At 54.1% G+C, this 5,199-nt stretch overlaps 1 pseudogene; it reads right to left on the minus strand.

Annotated features, from left to right (window-relative positions):
* Positions 1 to 390: 390 nt before the first annotated feature.
* Positions 391 to 3,714, minus strand: LOC146194394 (uncharacterized; annotated as a pseudogene).
* Positions 3,715 to 5,199: the final 1,485 nt, after the last annotated feature.

Genomic DNA, 5,199 nt, shown 5'->3' on the forward strand with positions numbered 1-5,199 from the left:
CGACCCCCGCCTCAACTTTATTTCTGTTCACCCGGCCACACAAAATAAATCGGTCGCTACCATCATCATCATAATCATTATTAGCCTGACTATATCCACTGCAGGGAGAATGCCTCTCCCATATTACTCCAATTAACCCGGTTCTGTGCTAGCTGCATCCACTTGACCCCTGCAAAATTCTTAATCTCATCCGCTCACCTAAATTTCTGCCGTCCCCTGCTACGCTTTCCTTTCCTTGGAAATCGGTCGCTATGTCCTTGTTCAAATGATCGGAACGCATCTGCAGCTCCCGTGAAGACCAGGCAGTTGACTTACAAACTACACGACAAGAACGTTCAAGCAACAACTATCCGACCTCATTTGCGCGATCTGTCGAAAAACAGTTACCTCTTAAGGCAAGGGAAACTTCCACGTGCCGTCCTGCCCCATGGCCCCCGAAATAAGGGAGGCCTTGGCGCGCGCTATGCGCACCTTGGAATATGTGTCAAAAACAGCAAGAAAGGCACCAAAGCTGCGGCTATTGCGTAAAAAAAAGGAACAGATCGTCAGCGTAAGCTGATACCACGACCGCTTCCTGCTCCGTCAACGGAAAGCCCCGCATGTGTCGATCACAGGCAACTCTCCTCAAGAGCGGATCCGATGACGGGAAAAAAAGTGCAGGCGACAAGGGGCAACCCTGGCGAACCGAACTCCCCTTGCAAAAGAGCCAAATCGCAGTGCGCGGCTTTTACTGGCGTTCAACTGCGCTCCAGACAAATTGGAATATGTGTCAAAAACAGCAAGAAAGGCGCCGAAGCTGCGACAAAGTCCATATCACCCCGCCGGGGTGGTGCAGTGGTAAGATGCCCGACTACTGTGCCGGAGTACCCGGGTTGTAGTAGTAGTAAAAAACATTTATTTTAACAGAGGATTTCGGGGCGCGCAGGCCCCTGGGCCACCGCACGGCCCCACTACACTCAAACGTTCATGTTCCTACGGTTCATGACGTCGCCAGCTCGGTCTGTGGCGGTCTTTTGCCGGACCGGGTCCTTAGAGCGTAGCAGGGTCTCCCCTTCCTCCCAAGTGGTGAAGTGCTCCAGACCCCGCGGGGGAGGATCCACCGGGCATTGGAATAGAATGCGGGCGAGGGTGGCAGTGGGGTGGTTGCAAAGGGTGCAGGAGGGGTCGGTGAGAGTGGGGTGGTAACGGGACCTAATGTAAGGGGATGGGAGGGTTCGCGTCTGGAGGCGGCGCCATAGTATTTGGTGGTGATTGCTGAAGGAGGAGTGAAGTGGGGGGTAGATCTGTCTCTACCCGGTAGGCCTGAGTCATCTCTTTAAACGTGTGCATGCGCTCCCGGGAAAACTCCGACGTGGGGACCGCCCGTGCCCGGCCTATTAGACCTCGGGATAAGCTGTTGGCGGCCTCGTTGCCAGGGTTCCCCGAGTGCGCAGGCACCCAGATAAGCTCCACGTGGCGGGGCGGGTTGGCAGTGGGCGAGGCGCCCACGTGCGAAATTTAGTAGTGCAGTTTTTGAGTAGGTGAGTATATATTTAGCTTCCGTGTGGGCAATTGCAAGGGCGATTGCTGCCTCCTCGGCCACTTCTGAGGAGGTAACAGAGGGGAGGGGGAGAGTTGCAATGGACTGAAGGGTATTGTTCACCGCGGCTGCCGCCGCCTCATCGCCCGAGCATGCGGCGTCCACCCATATGTCATCCGTCTCGGGGCCGTAATATTTGTGCAGCGCCTTTGCCCGGGCCCGGCGGCGGGGCTCGTAGTGTTGTGGATGGGAGTTTCGGGGAAGGGGTTTGACAAGGTTAGAGGAGATAGGGCGTAGGGTGGAGAGGAGTGTGGGGCCGTTAGATGTGAACATCGAGAGTTCTGAGGATGTGACGTCCTTTGCCCGTCTGTGTCAATCGGATATACTGGGTCTGTTTGTGGGCCTCCACAAGCTCCCCAACAGTATTGTGGAGACCCAGCTGAAGTAATTTCTCTGTTGAAGTGTTGAGGGGTAGGTGGAGGGCGGTTTTGAACGCGGTACGAAGCATCGCGTCGAAGGTGGAGATCTCTTCACCTCTAAGTCTGAGGTAAGGAAGCGTGTATAAGGATCGGCTGATGATAAAGGCATGAATGAGACGACATAGATCGTGCTCCCTCATGCCCCTATGTTGCCCGAAACTCTGCGGATGAGGTGCGAGATTGCACCTGTCACCCGCTTGAGTTCCTTTATATTGAGGCTGTTTCTACCGTTGCTTTGGATATGAAGCCCCAGGACCCGGAGAGTGTCCACCTCTGTAATGGGGCGATCATCCACAGCAACGGTTATGGGGGCGCTGGGAGGGTTACGGGTGGTGGGGCGGAGGATGAGGAGCTCGGACTTTTCTGAAGAGCATGAGAGTCCGATGCTTCGTGCGTGTTCTTGTGTTAATGTGGCGGCTTTTTGTAGTGTGCCGTCTATGTCGCCATCACTGCCGTGGGTGGTCCACAACGTTATGTCGTCGGCATAGAGGGTGCGCCGGAGGTGTGGTGTCGTGGTAAGTTTGCGGGCGAGTGAGATCATTGTCGCGTTGAACAGGAAAAGGGAGGGGACAGAGCCCTGGGGAGTACCGACCCCTTTAAGGGAGTAAGGAGGTGTTGTGTGTGGGCCAAAGTGGACCTCAGCCGTGCGGTTGTTAAGGAAAGCTCTGATAAAGGTGTGCGTACGTACACCCACATCAAGACAGGAGAGGGCTGTCATGATCGCGGTGTGATCAACTCAATCAAATGCTTTAGATAAATCCAAAGCCAGGACGGCCTTTGTATGGCCCGGGATAGCCGGGTCAAAAATGGCGGTGGTGAGCTGCAGCATGGCATCCTGCGCGGACAAACAGGGGCGGAAGCCGACCATGCTGTGGGGGTAGAGGTCATTGTCCATCATGTGCTGAGTGAGTCTCGAAAGCACGACGTGTTTGAAAAGTTTTCCCAGGCACGAAGTGAGGGAGATGGGTCGGAGGTTTGCTAGTGTGAGTGGTTTATTTGGTTTAGGAATAAATATAACTTTGGCATGATGCCAAGACTGGGGAGGGTACCTTCCGCCCAGCATTTGTTAAAGTAGTCCGCAATCTGGGTGATCGATTGATCATCCAGGTTGCGAAGCATGGAGTTGGAGATTTTGTCAACACCAGGAGCGGAAGAGGTGCGGAGAGTCAGGAAGGCTGCTCGGACCTCGGCTTCCGTAATCTCAACATCGAGAGTAGAATTTGGTTGGCCTGTTTAGGGAGGAAGAGGGTCGGATGTGCCGGGTGATGTATGTGTTTGTTTTAGGTTGTCCAAAAGGACGTCCGGGGTTAAGTCCGTGTTGTGTATGAGCCGAGTGGCGTGATGTTGCGCAGCTGTTTTGGACTTTGTAGAGTCGATGAGATGCCGATGGAGTTGCCAGGCTCGCTTGGTGGACAGATTGCCGGCCATGCTGTCACAAACCTGTCCCCAGTTGCACCTGCAGAGCTCCTCTGCATGTTGGGTGATCTGTGACTGCAGTGTGGCCAGCCTCTTTTTCAGCTTGCGGTTAAGTTTGTTCTTTTTCCAGCGCTCTAGGAGGCTGTGATAAGCCTCCAAGAGGTGGGCGAGTCTAGAGTCTAATGTAGGAGTGTCCTGTGTTGTTTCGATGTGTTGGGTGTGTGTGGAGAGATAGGTCATGAGTGAGCTTACCCATTGGTCGATGTCTGTGATGGTTGAATCTAGGTAGTCCATTCGCATTTTGCGGATGGCATCCCGGTTTGTTAGCTTGTGTGTAAGGAATTTCTTACGAGGCTGTGTACACGGTACCGCGAGAAAGATAATGTAGTGATCGCTGCCTAGTGTATGGTGTGTCCTGTTCCAGGTGATGTCCACGAGGTGGCGGCTGAGTGTCAGATCTGGACTGGTGTCCATGCAGATGCTATTGCCGATACGCGTGGGAGTGTGAAAATTATTGTGCATAGTGAGACTACAGTGTTCGTGAGACGGAGCCCACGTACCAAGGACCAGAGGCGTTGCCCTCGGCTCGAGTTGGCCCGATAGCTCCAATCTGTGTGTGCACAATTGAAGTCCCCCCCAATGATCAATGGATGCTTCCCTGCGAGTCGTTCTCGCAGGAGCGTTTTCAGTGAGGACATTGGGCGGGAGGGGGGATGGTATATGTTGGCTATAAAAATAGATGGCACAGTGTGTGTGTGGTGTATAATCTCGGTGATGACGCAATGCACGTCCGATGTTATGTCATGGGTTTGAAATGTGAGCGAGCGGTGTAAGAGGGTAGATGCTCGAGGGGTAAGGGTAGTGTCGGAGTGAACTGAAACATGACTATGGAGCGTGGCGGGTATATTGGTGTCCTGTAGGAGGAGGATTTGGGGTGTGGGGTTGAAGGTGGGGAGGAAAAGTTGAAGGGATGCGCGCTTGTCCCGGAAGCTGCGACAGTTCCATTGCAGGAGAGGTAATATGTTGGAATTAAAGGTCTGCCCCGCCATATTGGAGCGTGGGGGGTTTGAGGATTGGGGGTTGGGGAGGTACTAAGCTCATTTCCAGCGTCTGGAGCATTCGGGTGAATAATTGTTCCATCTGCTGTTCAAATCGGTGGTTGAGCTGATTTATGATGGAGCTAAATTTTGCCTCGAAGCGCGCCTCCATTTATTGGAATTTTGCGTTGAGGCTTTCTTCTAGGTTCCTGTGATCGTCTTGGGTGGTCTGAGGGGATTCTGTTGTGCGTTTCTTTTTGGCGGTTGGGGGGTCGGGTTGAGAGGTTGGTTGGCTAGGGACGGGTGATGAGAGGGCTTTTGTGGGATGGGATGAGTGAAGAGTGGTAGGAGAGTATGGGGGAAGGGGTTGAGGGGATGAGGAAGTTTGTGTGGGAAGGGGTGGGGCAGCAGCGGTTTGAGATGGTGCTGGGATCAGGGATGGGAGGCGGCTTACCTCCATCCTTAGGGCCCGTACGTAGCTCCTCGTCTCTGGAATCCCCATGGGATTCGCTGGATTTCTTGCCTGCAGCTCGGTCGGCCCATGAGAGTTCGTGGGACGCAGTAGATGGCTTTGAGGAGTCCTTTCTCAGATGTGATCGTGATCTTGAGGCACAGGAGCGATCTCTGGCATGGGTTTTCTCGCGTTGCTGTGGAGTGTCCTTGCGGGATGTGTCGGTTGATTGTCCAGCTTGGGTGACTCGGCGACCAGGAGCCTTGCACCCAGCAGTACCCGTCATGTGGGGCCCCT

This window comes from Amblyomma maculatum, chromosome 3 (genome assembly GCF_055883805.1).
Source record: "Amblyomma maculatum isolate TAMU_Amacu chromosome 3, ASM5588380v1, whole genome shotgun sequence".
In the NCBI taxonomy this organism is placed as follows: domain Eukaryota; kingdom Metazoa; phylum Arthropoda; class Arachnida; order Ixodida; family Ixodidae; genus Amblyomma; species Amblyomma maculatum.